This window comes from Anomaloglossus baeobatrachus, chromosome 3, assembly GCF_048569485.1.
Source record: "Anomaloglossus baeobatrachus isolate aAnoBae1 chromosome 3, aAnoBae1.hap1, whole genome shotgun sequence".
Lineage (NCBI taxonomy): Eukaryota > Metazoa > Chordata > Amphibia > Anura > Aromobatidae > Anomaloglossus > Anomaloglossus baeobatrachus.
This window is the reverse complement of record NC_134355.1, coordinates 697,512,310-697,530,797: the sequence shown is the minus strand read 5'-3', so window position 1 is coordinate 697,530,797 and position 18,488 is coordinate 697,512,310. Positions and strand designations below refer to the sequence as shown.

At 47.1% G+C, this 18,488-nt stretch overlaps 23 non-coding genes across 23 annotated transcripts; 20 read left to right on the top strand and 3 right to left on the bottom strand.

Moving 5' to 3' along the window:
- Positions 1-1,210: 1,210 nt before the first annotated feature.
- Positions 1,211-1,283, top strand: TRNAA-AGC (transfer RNA alanine (anticodon AGC)). The gene has a single exon. It is a non-coding gene; the product is annotated as a tRNA-Ala (tRNA).
- A 106-nt stretch (positions 1,284-1,389) lies between these two features.
- On the top strand, positions 1,390-1,475 carry TRNAY-GUA (transfer RNA tyrosine (anticodon GUA)). The gene is given in 2 exon segments: positions 1,390-1,426; positions 1,440-1,475. It is a non-coding gene; the product is annotated as a tRNA-Tyr (tRNA).
- A 1,331-nt stretch (positions 1,476-2,806) lies between these two features.
- Positions 2,807-2,879, top strand: TRNAA-AGC (transfer RNA alanine (anticodon AGC)). Its single transcript has one exon. It is a non-coding gene; the product is annotated as a tRNA-Ala (tRNA).
- A 106-nt stretch (positions 2,880-2,985) lies between these two features.
- Positions 2,986-3,071, top strand: TRNAY-GUA (transfer RNA tyrosine (anticodon GUA)). The gene is given in 2 exon segments: positions 2,986-3,022; positions 3,036-3,071. It is a non-coding gene; the product is annotated as a tRNA-Tyr (tRNA).
- A 1,325-nt stretch (positions 3,072-4,396) lies between these two features.
- TRNAA-AGC (transfer RNA alanine (anticodon AGC)) lies at positions 4,397-4,469 on the top strand. Its single transcript has one exon. It is a non-coding gene; the product is annotated as a tRNA-Ala (tRNA).
- Positions 4,470-4,575: 106 nt separating this feature from the next.
- TRNAY-GUA (transfer RNA tyrosine (anticodon GUA)) lies at positions 4,576-4,661 on the top strand. The gene is given in 2 exon segments: positions 4,576-4,612; positions 4,626-4,661. It is a non-coding gene; the product is annotated as a tRNA-Tyr (tRNA).
- Positions 4,662-5,992: 1,331 nt separating this feature from the next.
- TRNAA-AGC (transfer RNA alanine (anticodon AGC)) lies at positions 5,993-6,065 on the top strand. The gene has a single exon. It is a non-coding gene; the product is annotated as a tRNA-Ala (tRNA).
- Positions 6,066-6,171: 106 nt separating this feature from the next.
- Positions 6,172-6,257, top strand: TRNAY-GUA (transfer RNA tyrosine (anticodon GUA)). Its single transcript is given in 2 exon segments — positions 6,172-6,208; positions 6,222-6,257. It is a non-coding gene; the product is annotated as a tRNA-Tyr (tRNA).
- Positions 6,258-7,589: 1,332 nt separating this feature from the next.
- TRNAA-AGC (transfer RNA alanine (anticodon AGC)) lies at positions 7,590-7,662 on the top strand. Its single transcript has one exon. It is a non-coding gene; the product is annotated as a tRNA-Ala (tRNA).
- Positions 7,663-7,768: 106 nt separating this feature from the next.
- Positions 7,769-7,854, top strand: TRNAY-GUA (transfer RNA tyrosine (anticodon GUA)). The gene is given in 2 exon segments: positions 7,769-7,805; positions 7,819-7,854. It is a non-coding gene; the product is annotated as a tRNA-Tyr (tRNA).
- A 427-nt stretch (positions 7,855-8,281) lies between these two features.
- On the bottom strand, positions 8,282-8,355 carry TRNAN-GUU (transfer RNA asparagine (anticodon GUU)). The gene has a single exon. It is a non-coding gene; the product is annotated as a tRNA-Asn (tRNA).
- An 831-nt stretch (positions 8,356-9,186) lies between these two features.
- On the top strand, positions 9,187-9,259 carry TRNAA-AGC (transfer RNA alanine (anticodon AGC)). The gene has a single exon. It is a non-coding gene; the product is annotated as a tRNA-Ala (tRNA).
- Positions 9,260-9,365: 106 nt separating this feature from the next.
- TRNAY-GUA (transfer RNA tyrosine (anticodon GUA)) lies at positions 9,366-9,451 on the top strand. The gene is given in 2 exon segments: positions 9,366-9,402; positions 9,416-9,451. It is a non-coding gene; the product is annotated as a tRNA-Tyr (tRNA).
- A 427-nt stretch (positions 9,452-9,878) lies between these two features.
- Positions 9,879-9,952, bottom strand: TRNAN-GUU (transfer RNA asparagine (anticodon GUU)). Its single transcript has one exon. It is a non-coding gene; the product is annotated as a tRNA-Asn (tRNA).
- An 831-nt stretch (positions 9,953-10,783) lies between these two features.
- TRNAA-AGC (transfer RNA alanine (anticodon AGC)) lies at positions 10,784-10,856 on the top strand. Its single transcript has one exon. It is a non-coding gene; the product is annotated as a tRNA-Ala (tRNA).
- A 106-nt stretch (positions 10,857-10,962) lies between these two features.
- Positions 10,963-11,048, top strand: TRNAY-GUA (transfer RNA tyrosine (anticodon GUA)). The gene is given in 2 exon segments: positions 10,963-10,999; positions 11,013-11,048. It is a non-coding gene; the product is annotated as a tRNA-Tyr (tRNA).
- A 1,331-nt stretch (positions 11,049-12,379) lies between these two features.
- On the top strand, positions 12,380-12,452 carry TRNAA-AGC (transfer RNA alanine (anticodon AGC)). The gene has a single exon. It is a non-coding gene; the product is annotated as a tRNA-Ala (tRNA).
- A 619-nt stretch (positions 12,453-13,071) lies between these two features.
- On the bottom strand, positions 13,072-13,145 carry TRNAN-GUU (transfer RNA asparagine (anticodon GUU)). The gene has a single exon. It is a non-coding gene; the product is annotated as a tRNA-Asn (tRNA).
- An 830-nt stretch (positions 13,146-13,975) lies between these two features.
- On the top strand, positions 13,976-14,048 carry TRNAA-AGC (transfer RNA alanine (anticodon AGC)). Its single transcript has one exon. It is a non-coding gene; the product is annotated as a tRNA-Ala (tRNA).
- Positions 14,049-14,154: 106 nt separating this feature from the next.
- On the top strand, positions 14,155-14,240 carry TRNAY-GUA (transfer RNA tyrosine (anticodon GUA)). Its single transcript is given in 2 exon segments — positions 14,155-14,191; positions 14,205-14,240. It is a non-coding gene; the product is annotated as a tRNA-Tyr (tRNA).
- Positions 14,241-15,572: 1,332 nt separating this feature from the next.
- TRNAA-AGC (transfer RNA alanine (anticodon AGC)) lies at positions 15,573-15,645 on the top strand. The gene has a single exon. It is a non-coding gene; the product is annotated as a tRNA-Ala (tRNA).
- Positions 15,646-15,751: 106 nt separating this feature from the next.
- On the top strand, positions 15,752-15,837 carry TRNAY-GUA (transfer RNA tyrosine (anticodon GUA)). The gene is given in 2 exon segments: positions 15,752-15,788; positions 15,802-15,837. It is a non-coding gene; the product is annotated as a tRNA-Tyr (tRNA).
- Positions 15,838-17,169: 1,332 nt separating this feature from the next.
- Positions 17,170-17,242, top strand: TRNAA-AGC (transfer RNA alanine (anticodon AGC)). Its single transcript has one exon. It is a non-coding gene; the product is annotated as a tRNA-Ala (tRNA).
- The last annotated feature ends 1,246 nt before the right edge of the window (positions 17,243-18,488 follow it).

The following is an 18,488-nucleotide window of genomic DNA, read 5'->3' as shown; positions in this document are numbered from 1 at the left end:
AACAAAGGCAGAGAGCAACAGAGATTTACTTGTTGGGAGAGCAGCTCAGCTGAAACCCAACATGGAATCTTTTCCACCCATAACATGCGATGCCAGCAAAAGAGACCATGGTTCCTGGGAAAACACGGCTAAGCTCCTTCCCTCTATCGACAAAGAGCTCTTTTAGAAAGGTCTCTTCTGTAGTATCTAGGGAGTTCAAAAGGTAGGTAGCGAGCAAGCAACAGGGCTTTTTATTGGAAGAGCAGATGAAAGCCAACGTGGAATCTTCTTCCCCCGTAGCATGCTACTCAAGCAAAAGTGGCCCACGTCCCTGGGTGGGCTTGAACCACCAACCTTTCGGTTAACAGCCGAACGCGCTAACCGATTGTGCCACAGAGACGCAGATGTTTGGCCTTTCCACGGGAACTCCCAGCCAGGCCAGGCGCATGTTCCTCAGGGGAACCTTTGAACATAATATGACAAAAAGAAATCAGCAAAAACAAAGAGACAATTGCCAGTGCTCAGTGGAGCTCAAGTTGCCGACAATAAGATCCTGCTGTCGGATTCCATCCCATAGACACCCTCCCTTCTAGTCACTTTTCAAAAGTCAGTCGATAAGTACAATTCTCCTCAAGGTAGCAGCATCCAGCAGCAGAGTGGCGCAGCGGAAGCGTGCTGGGCCCATAACCCAGAGGTCGATGGATCGAAACCATCCTCTGCTATGAGATCATTTTCATAGAAGTCGCCAAATCTCTTCTGTCAACACAAACGCGTTTCTGATCAAAAATATAAACCAAAGGCCCAAATCCCTGCTCATCACATGCTGATGGAAAAAGAAGAATTCCCCACGTCACAGCATTTCCTATAGCCCGGGTGTTTTTCAGCCCCACAGCCAAAAAGACCAATGGCTCTGCATGCGTATTTGCTGCGTCGCAACTTTCTTCTCCAAATTATTAAGGCTTTTTTCATGCCTTACCACTCAGTTCTGCACATATGTGCAAAGGGTTTGCTTGGAAGAGGTGTGCATGTATTCATAAGCCCCCCGTCACCCTATAAACTCCTCCGATGATCTTCTACTATGGCAAAATGGTATCCGCACTTAAAAAAAAAAAAAAAAAGCGATCTACTTTTAGAAATCAGTTGCCATGTAACAATGCAACGTCACACCTGACTTTATGTGAAAGCCACCACAGGGTGTGGGAAGAAAGTAAAGGCAAGTCTACCATGCCAGGGGGGATTAGCTCAAGTGGTAGAGCGCTCGCTTAGCATGCGAGAGGTAGCGGGATCGATGCCCGCATTCCCCAAAGCTGATTTTGTTTTTTTCACATGGTAGTAGAGAGTTTCTTTTTACCTCATGCTCAAGGCTCCAACAGCTAAAACTAGGAGGCTTTCAAGCATGAGCAAAACATGCCTTCGATAGCTCAGCTGGTAGAGCGGAGGACTGTAGCAGTAAATCAGCAATCCTTAGGTCGCTGGTTCAATTCCGGCTCGAAGGAATTTTTTGTGAATTCTATCGGATGGTTCATCCTCCTGGTCAACACAGCCCAGGTATGCTCCTTCTGTCCATCTACAACAGGTCTTTTAGAAAGGTTTCCTCCGTTGTACCCGAGGAGGTCAAAACAAAGGCAGAGAGCAACAGAGATTTACTTGTTGGGAGAGCAGCTCAGCTGAAACCCAACATGGAATCTTTTCCACCCATAACATGCGATGCCAGCAAAAGAGACCATGGTTCCTGGGAAAACACGGCTAAGCTCCTTCCCTCTATCGACAAAGAGCTCTTTTAGAAAGGTCTCTTCTGTAGTATCTAGGGAGTTCAAAAGGTAGGTAGCGAGCAAGCAACAGGGCTTTTTATTGGAAGAGCAGATGAAAGCCAACGTGGAATCTTCTTCCCCCGTAGCATGCTACTCAAGCAAAAGTGGCCCACGTCCCTGGGTGGGCTTGAACCACCAACCTTTCGGTTAACAGCCGAACGCGCTAACCGATTGTGCCACAGAGACGCAGATGTTTGGCCTTTCCACGGGAACTCCCAGCCAGGCCAGGCGCATGTTCCTCAGGGGAACCTTTGAACATAATATGACAAAAAGAAATCAGCAAAAACAAAGAGACAATTGCCAGTGCTCAGTGGAGCTCAAGTTGCCGACAATAAGATCCTGCTGTCGGATTCCATCCCATAGACACCCTCCCTTCTAGTCACTTTTCAAAAGTCAGTCGATAAGTACAATTCTCCTCAAGGTAGCAGCATCCAGCAGCAGAGTGGCGCAGCGGAAGCGTGCTGGGCCCATAACCCAGAGGTCGATGGATCGAAACCATCCTCTGCTATGAGATCATTTTCATAGAAGTCGCCAAATCTCTTCTGTCAACACAAACGCGTTTCTGATCAAAAATATAAACCAAAGGCCCAAATCCCTGCTCATCACATGCTGATGGAAAAAGAAGAATTCCCCACGTCACAGCATTTCCTATAGCCCGGGTGTTTTTCAGCCCCACAGCCAAAAAGACCAATGGCTCTGCATGCGTATTTGCTGCGTCGCAACTTTCTTCTCCAAATTATTAAGGCTTTTTTCATGCCTTACCACTCAGTTCTGCACATATGTGCAAAGGGTTTGCTTGGAAGAGGTGTGCATGTATTCATAAGCCCCCCGTCACCCTATAAACTCCTCCGATGATCTTCTACTATGGCAAAATGGTATCCGCACTTAAAAAAAAAAAAAAAAAGCGATCTACTTTTAGAAATCAGTTGCCATGTAACAATGCAACGTCACACCTGACTTTATGTGAAAGCCACCACAGGGTGTGGGAAGAAAGTAAAGGCAAGTCTACCATGCCAGGGGGATTAGCTCAAGTGGTAGAGCGCTCGCTTAGCATGCGAGAGGTAGCGGGATCGATGCCCGCATTCTCCAAAGCTGATTTTGTTTTTTTCACATGGTAGTAGAGAGTTTCTTTTTACCTCATGCTCAAGGCTCCAACAGCTAAAACTAGGAGGCTTTCAAGCATGAGCAAAACATGCCTTCGATAGCTCAGCTGGTAGAGCGGAGGACTGTAGCAGTAAATCAGCAATCCTTAGGTCGCTGGTTCAATTCCGGCTCGAAGGAATTTTTTGTGAATTCTATCGGATGGTTCATCCTCCTGGTCAACACAGCCCAGGTATGCTCCTTCTGTCCATCTACAACAGGTCTTTTAGAAAGGTTTCCTCCGTTGTACCCGAGGAGGTCAAAACAAAGGCAGAGAGCAACAGAGATTTACTTGTTGGGAGAGCAGCTCAGCTGAAACCCAACATGGAATCTTTTCCACCCATAACATGCAATGCCAGCAAAAGAGACCATGGTTCCTGGGAAAACACGGCTAAGCTCCTTCCCTCTATCGACAAAGAGCTCTTTTAGAAAGGTCTCTTCTGTAGTATCTAGGGAGTTCAAAAGGTAGGTAGCGAGCAAGCAACAGGGCTTTTTATTGGAAGAGCAGATGAAAGCCAACGTGGAATCTTCTTCCCCCGTAGCATGCTACTCAAGCAAAAGTGGCCCACGTCCCTGGGTGGGCTTGAACCACCAACCTTTCGGTTAACAGCCGAACGAGCTAACCGATTGCGCCACAGAGACGCAGATGTTTGGCCTTTCCACGGGAACTCCCAGCCAGGCCAGGCGCAGGTTCCTCAGGGGAACCTTTGAACATAATATGACAAAAAGAAATCAGCAAAAACAAAGAGACAATTGCCGGTGCTCAGTGGAGCTCAAGTTGCCGACAATAAGATCCTGCTGTCGGATTCCATCCCATAGACACCCTCCCTTCTAGTCACTTTTCAAAAGTCAGTCGATAAGTACAATTCTCCTCAAGGTAGCAGCATCCAGCAGCAGAGTGGCGCAGCGGAAGCGTGCTGGGCCCATAACCCAGAGGTCGATGGATTGAAACCATCCTCTGCTATGAGATCATTTTCATAGAAGTCGCCAAATCTCTTCTGTCAACACAAACGCGTTTCTGATCAAAAATATAAACCAAAGGCCCAAATCCCTGCTCATCACATGCTGATGGAAAAAGAAGAATTCCCCACGTCACAGCATTTCCTATAGCCCGGGTGTTTTTCAGCCCCACAGCCAAAAAGACCAATGGCTCTGCATGCGTATTTGCTGCGTCGCAACTTTCTTCTCCAAATTATTAAGGCTTTTTTCATGCCTTACCACTCAGTTCTGCACATATGTGCAAAGGGTTTGCTTGGAAGAGGTGTGCATGTATTCATAAGCCCCCCGTCACCCTATAAACTCCGATGATCTTCTACTATGGCAAAATGGTATCCGCACTTAAAAAAAAAAAAAAGCGATCTACTTTTAGAAATCAGTTGCCATGTAACAATGCAACGTCACACCTGACTTTATGTGAAAGCCACCACAGGGTGTGGGAAGAAAGTAAAGGCAAGTCTACGATGCCAGGGGGATTAGCTCAAGTGGTAGAGCGCTCGCTTAGCATGCGAGAGGTAGCGGGATCGATGCCCGCATTCTCCAAAGCTGATTTTGTTTTTTTCACATGGTAGTAGAGAGTTTCTTTTTACCTCATGCTCAAGGCTCCAACAGCTAAAACTAGGAGGCTTTCAAGCATGAGCAAAACATGCCTTCGATAGCTCAGCTGGTAGAGCGGAGGACTGTAGCAGTAAATCAGCAATCCTTAGGTCGCTGGTTCAATTCCGGCTCGAAGGAATTTTTTGTGAATTCTATCGGATGGTTCATCCTCCTGGTCAACACAGCCCAGGTATGCTCCTTCTGTCCATCTACAACAGGTCTTTTAGAAAGGTTTCCTCCGTTGTACCCGAGGAGGTCAAAACAAAGGCAGAGAGCAACAGAGATTTACTTGTTGGGAGAGCAGCTCAGCTGAAACCCAACATGGAATCTTTTCCACCCATAACATGCGATGCCAGCAAAAGAGACCATGGTTCCTGGGAAAACACGGCTAAGCTCCTTCCCTCTATCGACAAAGAGCTCTTTTAGAAAGGTCTCTTCTGTAGTATCTAGGGAGTTCAAAAGGTAGGTAGCGAGCAAGCAACAGGGCTTTTTATTGGAAGAGCAGATGAAAGCCAACGTGGAATCTTCTTCCCCCGTAGCATGCTACTCAAGCAAAAGTAGCCCACGTCCCTGGGTGGGCTTGAACCACCAACCTTTCGGTTAACAGCCGAACGCGCTAACCGATTGTGCCACAGAGACGCAGATGTTTGGCCTTTCCACGGGAACTCCCAGCCAGGCCAGGCGCATGTTCCTCAGGGGAACCTTTGAACATAATATGACAAAAAGAAATCAGCAAAAACAAAGAGACAATTGCCGGTGCTCAGTGGAGCTCAAGTTGCCGACAATAAGATCCTGCTGTCGGATTCCATCCCATAGACACCCTCCCTTCTAGTCACTTTTCAAAAGTCAGTCGATAAGTACAATTCTCCTCAAGGTAGCAGCATCCAGCAGCAGAGTGGCGCAGCGGAAGCGTGCTGGGCCCATAACCCAGAGGTCGATGGATCGAAACCATCCTCTGCTATGAGATCATTTTCATAGAAGTCGCCAAATCTCTTCTGTCAACACAAACGCGTTTCTGATCAAAAATATAAACCAAAGGCCCAAATCCCTGCTCATCACATGCTGATGGAAAAAGAAGAATTCCCCACGTCACAGCATTTCCTATAGCCCGGGTGTTTTTCAGCCCCACAGCCAAAAAGACCAATGGCTCTGCATGCGTATTTGCTGCGTCGCAACTTTCTTCTCCAAATTATTAAGGCTTTTTTCATGCCTTACCACTCAGTTCTGCACATATGTGCAAAGGGTTTGCTTGGAAGAGGTGTGCATGTATTCATAAGCCCCCCGTCACCCTATAAACTCCTCCGATGATCTTCTACTATGGCAAAATGGTATCCGCACTTAAAAAAAAAAAAAAAGCGATCTACTTTTCAGAAATCAGTTGCCATGTAACAATGCAACGTCACACCTGACTTTATGTGAAAGCCACCACAGGGTGTGGGAAGAAAGTAAAGGCAAGTCTACCATGCCAGGGGGGATTAGCTCAAGTGGTAGAGCGCTCGCTTAGCATGCGAGAGGTAGCGGGATCGATGCCCGCATTCTCCAAAGCTGATTTTGTTTTTTTCACATGGTAGTAGAGAGTTTCTTTTTACCTCATGCTCAAGGCTCCAACAGCTAAAACTAGGAGGCTTTCAAGCATGAGCAAAACATGCCTTCGATAGCTCAGCTGGTAGAGCGGAGGACTGTAGCAGTAAATCAGCAATCCTTAGGTCGCTGGTTCAATTCCGGCTCGAAGGAATTTTTTGTGAATTCTATCGGATGGTTCATCCTCTTGGTCAACACAGCCCAGGTATGCTCCTTCTGTCCATCTACAACAGGTCTTTTAGAAAGGTTTCCTCCGTTGTACCCGAGGAGGTCAAAACAAAGGCAGAGAGCAACAGAGATTTACTTGTTGGGAGAGCAGCTCAGCTGAAACCCAACATGGAATCTTTTCCACCCATAACATGCGATGCCAGCAAAAGAGACCATGGTTCCTGGGAAAACACGGCTAAGCTCCTTCCCTCTATCGACAAAGAGCTCTTTTAGAAAGGTCTCTTCTGTAGTATCTAGGGAGTTCAAAAGGTAGGTAGCGAGCAAGCAACAGGGCTTTTTATTGGAAGAGCAGATGAAAGCCAACGTGGAATCTTCTTCCCCCGTAGCATGCTACTCAAGCAAAAGTGGCCCACGTCCCCGGGTGGGCTTGAACCACCAACCTTTCGGTTAACAGCCGAACGCGCTAACCGATTGCGCCACAGAGACGCAGATGTCTGGCCTTTCCACGGGAACTCCCAGCCAGGCCAGGCGCAGGTTCCTCAGGGGAACCTTTGAACATAATATGACAAAAAGAAATCAGCAAAAACAAAGAGACAATTGCCGGTGCTCAGTAGAGCTCAAGTTGCCGACAATAAGATCCTGCTGTCGGATTCCATCCCATAGACACCCTCCCTTCTAGTCACTTTTCAAAAGTCAGTCGATAAGTACAATTCTCCTCAAGGTAGCAGCATCCAGCAGCAGAGTGGCGCAGCGGAAGCGTGCTGGGCCCATAACCCAGAGGTCGATGGATCGAAACCATCCTCTGCTATGAGATCATTTTCATAGAAGTCGCCAAATCTCTTCTGTCAACACAAACGCGTTTCTGATCAAAAATATAAACCAAAGGCCCAAATCCCTGCTCATCACATGCTGATGGAAAAAGAAGAATTCCCCACGTCACAGCATTTCCTATAGCCCGGGTGTTTTTCAGCCCCACAGCCAAAAAGACCAATGGCTCTGCATGCGTATTTGCTGCGTCGCAACTTTCTTCTCCAAATTATTAAGGCTTTTTTCATGCCTTACCACTCAGTTCTGCACATATGTGCAAAGGGTTTGCTTGGAAGAGGTGTGCATGTATTCATAAGCCCCCCGTCACCCTATAAACTCCTCCGATGATCTTCTACTATGGCAAAATGGTATCCGCACTTAAAAAAAAAAAAAAAAAGCGATCTACTTTCAGAAATCAGTTGCCATGTAACAATGCAACGTCACACCTGACTTTATGTGAAAGCCACCACAGGGTGTGGGAAGAAAGTAAAGGCAAGTCTACCATGCCAGGGGGGATTAGCTCAAGTGGTAGAGCGCTCGCTTAGCATGCGAGAGGTAGCGGGATCGATGCCCGCATTCTCCAAAGCTGATTTTGTTTTTTTCACATGGTAGTAGAGAGTTTCTTTTTACCTCATGCTCAAGGCTCCAACAGCTAAAACTAGGAGGCTTTCAAGCATGAGCAAAACATGCCTTCGATAGCTCAGCTGGTAGAGCGGAGGACTGTAGCAGTAAATCAGCAATCCTTAGGTCGCTGGTTCAATTCCGGCTCGAAGGAATTTTTTGTGAATTCTATCGGATGGTTCATCCTCCTGGTCAACACAGCCCAGGTATGCTCCTTCTGTCCATCTACAACAGGTCTTTTAGAAAGGTTTCCTCCGTTGTACCCGAGGAGGTCAAAACAAAGGCAGAGAGCAACAGAGATTTACTTGTTGGGAGAGCAGCTCAGCTGAAACCCAACATGGAATCTTTTCCACCCATAACATGCGATGCCAGCAAAAGAGACCATGGTTCCTGGGAAAACACGGCTAAGCTCCTTCCCTCTATCGACAAAGAGCTCTTTTAGAAAGGTCTCTTCTGTAGTATCTAGGGAGTTCAAAAGGTAGGTAGCGAGCAAGCAACAGGGCTTTTTATTGGAAGAGCAGATGAAAGCCAACGTGGAATCTTCTTCCCCCGTAGCATGCTACTCAAGCAAAAGTGGCCCATGTCCCTGGGTGGGCTTGAACCACCAACCTTTCGGTTAACAGCCGAACGCGCTAACCGATTGCGCCACAGAGACGCAGATGTCTGGCCTTTCCACGGGAACTCCCAGCCAGGCCAGGCGCAGGTTCCTCAGGGGAACCTTTGAACATAATATGACAAAAAGAAATCAGCAAAAACAAAGAGACAATTGCCGGTGCTCAGTAGAGCTCAACTTGCCGACAATAAGATCCTGCTGTCGGATTCCATCCCATAGACACCCTCCCTTCTAGTCACTTTTCAAAAGTCAGTCGATAAGTACAATTCTCCTCAAGGTAGCAGCATCCAGCAGCAGAGTGGCGCAGCGGAAGCGTGCTGGGCCCATAACCCAGAGGTCGATGGATCGAAACCATCCTCTGCTATGAGATCATTTTCATAGAAGTCGCCAAATCTCTTCTGTCAACACAAACGCGTTTCTGATCAAAAATATAAACCAAAGGCCCAAATCCCTGCTCATCACATGCTGATGGACAAAGAAGAATTCCCCACGTCACAGCATTTCCTATAGCCCGGGTGTTTTTCAGCCCCACAGCCAAAAAGACCAATGGCTCTGCATGCGTTTTTGCTGCATCGCAACTTTCTTCTCCAAATTATTAAGGCTTTTTTCATGCCTTACCACTCAGTTCTGCACATATGTGCAAAGGGTTTGCTTGGAAGAGGTGTGCATGTATTCATAAGCCCCCCGTCACCCTATAAACTCCTCCGATGATCTTCTACTATGGCAAAATGGTATCCGCACTTAAAAAAAAAAAAAAAAAAGCGATCTACTTTTAGAAATCAGTTGCCATGTAACAATGCAACGTCACACCTGACTTTATGTGAAAGCCACCACAGGGTGTGGGAAGAAAGTAAAGGCAAGTCTACCATGCCAGGGGGATTAGCTCAAGTGGTAGAGCGCTCGCTTAGCATGCGAGAGGTAGCGGGATCGATGCCCGCATTCTCCAAAGCTGATTTTGTTTTTTTCACATGGTAGTAGAGAGTTTCTTTTTACCTCATGCTCAAGGCTCCAACAGCTAAAACTAGGAGGCTTTCAAGCATGAGCAAAACATGCCTTCGATAGCTCAGCTGGTAGAGCGGAGGACTGTAGCAGTAAATCAGCAATCCTTAGGTTGCTGGTTCAATTCCGGCTCGAAGGAATTTTTTGTGAATTCTATCGGATGGTTCATCCTCCTGGTCAACACAGCCCAGGTATGCTCCTTCTGTCCATCTACAACAGGTCTTTTAGAAAGGTTTCCTCCGTTGTACCCGAGGAGGTCAAAACAAAGGCAGAGAGCAACAGAGATTTACTTGTTGGGAGAGCAGCTCAGCTGAAACCCAACATGGAATCTTTTCCACCCATAACATGCGATGCCAGCAAAAGAGACCATGGTTCCTGGGAAAACACGGCTAAGCTCCTTCCCTCTATCGACAAAGAGCTCTTTTAGAAAGGTCTCTTCTGTAGTATCTAGGGAGTTCAAAAGGTAGGTAGCGAGCAAGCAACAGGGCTTTTTATTGGAAGAGCAGATGAAAGCCAACGTGGAATCTTCTTCCCCCGTAGCATGCTACTCAAGCAAAAGTGGCCCATGTCCCTGGGTGGGCTTGAACCACCAACCTTTCGGTTAACAGCCGAACGCGCTAACCGATTGCGCCACAGAGACGCAGATGTCTGGCCTTTCCACGGGAACTCCCAGCCAGGCCAGGCGCAGGTTCCTCAGGGGAACCTTTGAACATAATATGACAAAAAGAAATCAGCAAAAACAAAGAGACAATTGCCGGTGCTCAGTAGAGCTCAACTTGCCGACAATAAGATCCTGCTGTCGGATTCCATCCCATAGACACCCTCCCTTCTAGTCACTTTTCAAAAGTCAGTCGATAAGTACAATTCTCCTCAAGGTAGCAGCATCCAGCAGCAGAGTGGCGCAGCGGAAGCGTGCTGGGCCCATAACCCAGAGGTCGATGGATCGAAACCATCCTCTGCTATGAGATCATTTTCATAGAAGTCGCCAAATCTCTTCTGTCAACACAAACGCGTTTCTGATCAAAAATATAAACCAAAGGCCCAAATCCCTGCTCATCACATGCTGATGGAAAAAGAAGAATTCCCCACGTCACAGCATTTCCTATAGCCCGGGTGTTTTTCAGCCCCACAGCCAAAAAGACCAATGGCTCTGCATGCGTATTTGCTGCATCGCAACTTTCTTCTCCAAATTATTAAGGCTTTTTTCATGCCTTACCACTCAGTTCTGCACATATGTGCAAAGGGTTTGCTTGGAAGAGGTGTGCATGTATTCATAAGCCCCCCGTCACCCTATAAACTCCTCCGATGATCTTCTACTATGGCAAAATGGTATCCGCACTTAAAAAAAAAAAAAAAAAAGCGATCTACTTTTAGAAATCAGTTGCCATGTAACAATGCAACGTCACACCTGACTTTATGTGAAAGCCACCACAGGGTGTGGGAAGAAAGTAAAGGCAAGTCTACCATGCCAGGGGGATTAGCTCAAGTGGTAGAGCGCTCGCTTAGCATGCGAGAGGTAGCGGGATCGATGCCCGCATTCTCCAAAGCTGATTTTGTTTTTTTCACATGGTAGTAGAGAGTTTCTTTTTACCTCATGCTCAAGGCTCCAACAGCTAAAACTAGGAGGCTTTCAAGCATGAGCAAAACATGCCTTCGATAGCTCAGCTGGTAGAGCGGAGGACTGTAGCAGTAAATCAGCAATCCTTAGGTTGCTGGTTCAATTCCGGCTCGAAGGAATTTTTTGTGAATTCTATCGGATGGTTCATCCTCCTGGTCAACACAGCCCAGGTATGCTCCTTCTGTCCATCTACAACAGGTCTTTTAGAAAGGTTTCCTCCGTTGTACCCGAGGAGGTCAAAACAAAGGCAGAGAGCAACAGAGATTTACTTGTTGGGAGAGCAGCTCAGCTGAAACCCAACATGGAATCTTTTCCACCCATAACATGCGATGCCAGCAAAAGAGACCATGGTTCCTGGGAAAACACGGCTAAGCTCCTTCCCTCTATCGACAAAGAGCTCTTTTAGAAAGGTCTCTTCTGTAGTATCTAGGGAGTTCAAAAGGTAGGTAGCGAGCAAGCAACAGGGCTTTTTATTGGAAGAGCAGATGAAAGCCAACGTGGAATCTTCTTCCCCCGTAGCATGCTACTCAAGCAAAAGTGGCCCACGTCCCTGGGTGGGCTTGAACCACCAACCTTTTGGTTAACAGCCGAACGCGCTAACCGATTGCGCCACAGAGACGCAGATGTCTGGCCTTTCCACGGGAACTCCCAGCCAGGCCAGGCGCAGGTTCCTCAGGGGAACCTTTGAACATAATATGACAAAAAGAAATCAGCAAAAACAAAGAGACAATTGCCGGTGCTCAGTAGAGCTCAAGTTGCCGACAATATGATCCTGCTGTCGGATTCCATCCCATAGACACCCTCCCTTCTAGTCACTTTTCAAAAGTCAGTCGATAAGTACAATTCTCCTCAAGGTAGCAGCATCCAGCAGCAGAGTGGCGCAGCGGAAGCGTGCTGGGCCCATAACCCAGAGGTCGATGGATCGAAACCATCCTCTGCTATGAGATCATTTTCATAGAAGTCGCCAAATCTCTTCTGTCAACACAAACGCGTTTCTGATCAAAAATATAAACCAAAGGCCCAAATCCCTGCTCATCACATGCTGATGGAAAAAGAAGAATTCCCCACGTCACAGCATTTCCTATAGCCCGGGTGTTTTTCAGCCCCACAGCCAAAAAGACCAATGGCTCTGCATGCGTATTTGCTGCGTCGCAACTTTCTTCTCCAAATTATTAAGGCTTTTTTCATGCCTTACCACTCAGTTCTGCACATATGTGCAAAGGGTTTGCTTGGAAGAGGTGGGCATGTATTCATAAGCCCCCCGTCACCCTATAAACTCCTCCGATGATCTTCTACTATGGCAAAATGGTATCCGCACTTAAAAAAAAAAAAAAAAAGCGATCTACTTTTAGAAATCAGTTGCCATGTAACAATGCAACGTCACACCTGACTTTATGTGAAAGCCACCACAGGGTGTGGGAAGAAAGTAAAGGCAAGTCTACCATGCCAGGGGGATTAGCTCAAGTGGTAGAGCGCTCGCTTAGCATGCGAGAGGTAGCGGGATCGATGCCCGCATTCTCCAAAGCTGATTTTGTTTTTTTCACATGGTAGTAGAGAGTTTCTTTTTACCTCATGCTCAAGGCTCCAACAGCTAAAACTAGGAGGCTTTCAAGCATGAGCAAAACATGCCTTCGATAGCTCAGCTGGTAGAGCGGAGGACTGTAGCAGTAAATCAGCAATCCTTAGGTCGCTGGTTCAATTCTGGCTCGAAGGAATTTTTTGTGAATTCTATCGGATGGTTCATCCTCCTGGTCAACACAGCCCAGGTATGCTCCTTCTGTCCATCTACAACAGGTCTTTTAGAAAGGTTTCCTCCGTTGTACCCGAGAAGGTCAAAACAAAGGCAGAGAGCAACAGAGATTTACTTGTTGGGAGAGCAGCTCAGCTGAAACCCAACATGGAATCTTTTCCACCCATAACATGCGATGCCAGCAAAAGAGACCATGGTTCCTGGGAAAACACGGCTAAGCTCCTTCCCTCTATCGACAAAGAGCTCTTTTAGAAAGGTCTCTTCTGTAGTATCTAGGGAGTTCAAAAGGTAGGTAGCGAGCAAGCAACAGGGCTTTTTATTGGAAGAGCAGATGAAAGCCAACGTGGAATCTTCTTCCCCCGTAGCATGCTACTCAAGCAAAAGTGGCCCATGTCCCTGGGTGGGCTTGAACCACCAACCTTTCGGTTAACAGCCGAACGCGCTAACCGATTGCGCCACAGAGACGCAGATGTCTGGCCTTTCCACGGGAACTCCCAGCCAGGCCAGGCGCAGGTTCCTCAGGGGAACCTTTGAACATAATATGACAAAAAGAAATCAGCAAAAACAAAGAGACAATTGCCGGTGCTCAGTAGAGCTCAACTTGCCGACAATAAGATCCTGCTGTCGGATTCCATCCCATAGACACCCTCCCTTCTAGTCACTTTTCAAAAGTCAGTCGATAAGTACAATTCTCCTCAAGGTAGCAGCATCCAGCAGCAGAGTGGCGCAGCGGAAGCGTGCTGGGCCCATAACCCAGAGGTCGATGGATCGAAACCATCCTCTGCTATGAGATCATTTTCATAGAAGTCGCCAAATCTCTTCTGTCAACACAAACGCGTTTCTGATCAAAAATATAAACCAAAGGCCCAAATCCCTGCTCATCACATGCTGATGGAAAAAGAAGAATTCCCCACGTCACAGCATTTCCTATAGCCCGGGTGTTTTTCAGCCCCACAGCCAAAAAGACCAATGGCTCTGCATGCGTATTTGCTGCGTCGCAACTTTCTTCTCCAAATTATTAAGGCTTTTTTCATGCCTTACCACTCAGTTCTGCACATATGTGCAAAGGGTTTGCTTGGAAGAGGTGTGCATGTATTCATAAGCCCCCCGTCACCCTATAAACTCCTCCGATGATCTTCTACTATGGCAAAATGGTATCCGCACTTAAAAAAAAAAAAAAAAAGCGATCTACTTTTAGAAATCAGTTGCCATGTAACAATGCAACGTCACACCTGACTTTATGTGAAAGCCACCACAGGGTGTGGGAAGAAAGTAAAGGCAAGTCTACCATGCCAGGGGGATTAGCTCAAGTGGTAGAGCGCTCGCTTAGCATGCGAGAGGTAGCGGGATCGATGCCCGCATTCTCCAAAGCTGATTTTGTTTTTTTCACATGGTAGTAGAGAGTTTCTTTTTACCTCATGCTCAAGGCTCCAACAGCTAAAACTAGGAGGCTTTCAAGCATGAGCAAAACATGCCTTCGATAGCTCAGCTGGTAGAGCGGAGGACTGTAGCAGTAAATCAGCAATCCTTAGGTTGCTGGTTCAATTCCGGCTCGAAGGAATTTTTTGTGAATTCTATCGGATGGTTCATCCTCCTGGTCAACACAGCCCAGGTATGCTCCTTCTGTCCATCTACAACAGGTCTTTTAGAAAGGTTTCCTCCGTTGTACCCGAGGAGGTCAAAACAAAGGCAGAGAGCAACAGAGATTTACTTGTTGGGAGAGCAGCTCAGCTGAAACCCAACATGGAATCTTTTCCACCCATAACATGCGATGCCAGCAAAAGAGACCATGGTTCCTGGGAAAACACGGCTAAGCTCCTTCCCTCTATCGACAAAGAGCTCTTTTAGAAAGGTCTCTTCTGTAGTATCTAGGGAGTTCAAAAGGTAGGTAGCGAGCAAGCAACAGGGCTTTTTATTGGAAGAGCAGATGAAAGCCAACGTGGAATCTTCTTCCCCCGTAGCATGCTACTCAAGCAAAAGTGGCCCACGTCCCTGGGTGGGCTTGAACCACCAACCTTTCGGTTAACAGCCGAACGCGCTAACTGATTGCGCCACAGAGACGCAGATGTCTGGCCTTTCCACGGGAACTCCCAGCCAGGCCAGGCGCAGGTTCCTCAGGGGAACCTTTGAACATAATATGACAAAAAGAAATCAGCAAAAACAAAGAGACAATTGCCGGTGCTCAGTAGAGCTCAAGTTGCCGACAATATGATCCTGCTGTCGGATTCCATCCCATAGACACCCTCCCTTCTAGTCACTTTTCAAAAGTCAGTCGATAAGTACAATTCTCCTCAAGGTAGCAGCATCCAGCAGCAGAGTGGCGCAGCGGAAGCGTGCTGGGCCCATAACCCAGAGGTCGATGGATCGAAACCATCCTCTGCTATGAGATCATTTTCATAGAAGTCGCCAAATCTCTTCTGTCAACACAAACGCGTTTCTGATCAAAAATATAAACCAAAGGCCCAAATCCCTGCTCATCACATGCTGATGGAAAAAGAAGAATTCCCCACGTCACAGCATTTCCTATAGCCCGGGTGTTTTTCAGCCCCACAGCCAAAAAGACCAATGGCTCTGCATGCGTATTTGCTGCGTCGCAACTTTCTTCTCCAAATTATTAAGGCTTTTTTCATGCCTTACCACTCAGTTCTGCACATATGTGCAAAGGGTTTGCTTGGAAGAGGTGTGCATGTATTCATAAGCCCCCCGTCACCCTATAAACTCCTCCGATGATCTTCTACTATGGCAAAATGGTATCCGCACTTAAAAAAAAAAAAAAAAAAGCGATCTACTTTTAGAAATCAGTTGCCATGTAACAATGCAACGTCACACCTGACTTTATGTGAAAGCCACCACAGGGTGTGGGAAGAAAGTAAAGGCAAGTCTACCATGCCAGGGGGATTAGCTCAAGTGGTAGAGCGCTCGCTTAGCATGCGAGAGGTAGCGGGATCGATGCCCGCATTCTCCAAAGCTGATTTTGTTTTTTTCACATGGTAGTAGAGAGTTTCTTTTTACCTCATGCTCAAGGCTCCAACAGCTAAAACTAGGAGGCTTTCAAGCATGAGCAAAACATGCCTTCGATAGCTCAGCTGGTAGAGCGGAGGACTGTAGCAGTAAATCAGCAATCCTTAGGTTGCTGGTTCAATTCCGGCTCGAAGGAATTTTTTGTGAATTCTATCGGATGGTTCATCCTCCTGGTCAACACAGCCCAGGTATGCTCCTTCTGTCCATCTACAACAGGTCTTTTAGAAAGGTTTCCTCCGTTGTACCCGAGGAGGTCAAAACAAAGGCAGAGAGCAACAGAGATTTACTTGTTGGGAGAGCAGCTCAGCTGAAACCCAACATGGAATCTTTTCCACCCATAACATGCGATGCCAGCAAAAGAGACCATGGTTCCTGGGAAAACACGGCTAAGCTCCTTCCCTCTATCGACAAAGAGCTCTTTTAGAAAGGTCTCTTCTGTAGTATCTAGGGAGTTCAAAAGGTAGGTAGCGAGCAAGCAACAGGGCTTTTTATTGGAAGAGCAGATGAAAGCCAACGTGGAATCTTCTTCCCCCGTAGCATGCTACTCAAGCAAAAGTGGCCCACGTCCCTGGGTGGGCTTGAACCACCAACCTTTCGGTTAACAGCCGAACGCGCTAACCGATTGCGCCACAGAGACGCAGATGTCTGGCCTTTCCACGGGAACTCCCAGCCAGGCCAGGCGCAGGTTCCTCAGGGGAACCTTTGAACATAATATGACAAAAAGAAATCAGCAAAAACAAAGAGACAATTGCCGGTGCTCAGTAGAGCTCAAGTTGCCGACAATATGATCCTGCTGTCGGATTCCATCCCATAGACACCCTCCCTTCTAGTCACTTTTCAAAAGTCAGTCGATAAGTACAATTCTCCTCAAGGTAGCAGCATCCAGCAGCAGAGTGGCGCAGCGGAAGCGTGCTGGGCCCATAACCCAGAGGTCGATGGATCGAAACCATCCTCTGCTATGAGATCATTTTCATAGAAGTCGCCAAATCTCTTCTGTCAACACAAACGCGTTTCTGATCAAAAATATAAACCAAAGGCCCAAATCCCTGCTCATCACATGCTGATGGAAAAAGAAGAATTCCCCACGTCACAGCATTTCCTATAGCCCGGGTGTTTTTCAGCCCCACAGCCAAAAAGACCAATGGCTCTGCATGCGTATTTGCTGCGTCGCAACTTTCTTCTCCAAATTATTAAGGCTTTTTTCATGCCTTACCACTCAGTTCTGCACATATGTGCAAAGGGTTTGCTTGGAAGAGGTGTGCATGTATTCATAAGCCCCCCGTCACCCTATAAACTCCTCCGATGATCTTCTACTATGGCAAAATGGTATCCGCACTTAAAAAAAAAAAAAAAAAAGCGATCTACTTTTAGAAATCAGTTGCCATGTAACAATGCAACGTCACACCTGACTTTATGTGAAAGCCACCACAGGGTGTGGGAAGAAAGTAAAGGCAAGTCTACCATGCCAGGGGGATTAGCTCAAGTGGTAGAGCGCTCGCTTAGCATGCGAGAGGTAGCGGGATCGATGCCCGCATTCTCCAAAGCTGATTTTGTTTTTTTCACATGGTAGTAGAGAGTTTCTTTTTACCTCATGCTCAAGGCTCCAACAGCTAAAACTAGGAGGCTTTCAAGCATGAGCAAAACATGCCTTTGATAGCTCAGCTGGTAGAGCGGAGGACTGTAGCAGTAAATCAGCAATCCTTAGGTTGCTGGTTCAATTCCGGCTCGAAGGAATTTTTTGTGAATTCTATCGGATGGTTCATCCTCCTGGTCAACACAGCCCAGGTATGCTCCTTCTGTCCATCTACAACAGGTCTTTTAGAAAGGTTTCCTCCGTTGTACCCGAGGAGGTCAAAACAAAGGCAGAGAGCAACAGAGATTTACTTGTTGGGAGAGCAGCTCAGCTGAAACCCAACATGGAATCTTTTCCACCCATAACATGCGATGCCAGCAAAAGAGACCATGGTTCCTGGGAAAACACGGCTAAGCTCCTTCCCTCTATCGACAAAGAGCTCTTTTAGAAAGGTCTCTTCTGTAGTATCTAGGGAGTTCAAAAGGTAGGTAGCGAGCAAGCAACAGGGCTTTTTATTGGAAGAGCAGATGAAAGCCAACGTGGAATCTTCTTCCCCCGTAGCATGCTACTCAAGCAAAAGTGGCCCACGTCCCTGGGTGGGCTTGAACCACCAACCTTTCGGTTAACAGCCGAACGCGCTAACCGATTGCGCCACAGAGACGCAGATGTCTGGCCTTTCCACGGGAACTCCCAGCCAGGCCAGGCGCAGGTTCCTCAGGGGAACCTTTGAACATAATATGACAAAAAGAAATCAGCAAAAACAAAGAGACAATTGCCGGTGCTCAGTAGAGCTCAAGTTGCCGACAATATGATCCTGCTGTCGGATTCCATCCCATAGACACCCTCCCTTCTAGTCACTTTTCAAAAGTCAGTCGATAAGTACAATTCTCCTCAAGGTAGCAGCATCCAGCAGCAGAGTGGCGCAGCGGAAGCGTGCTGGGCCCATAACCCAGAGGTCGATGGATCGAAACCATCCTCTGCTATGAGATCATTTTCATAGAAGTCGCCAAATCTCTTCTGTCAACACAAACGCGTTTCTGATCAAAAATATAAACCAAAGGCCCAAATCCCTGCTCATCACATGCTGATGGAAAAAGAAGAATTCCCCACGTCACAGCATTTCCTATAGCCCGGGTGTTTTTCAGCCCCACAGCCAAAAAGACCAATGGCTCTGCATGCGTATTTGCTGCGTCGCAACTTTCTTCTCCAAATTA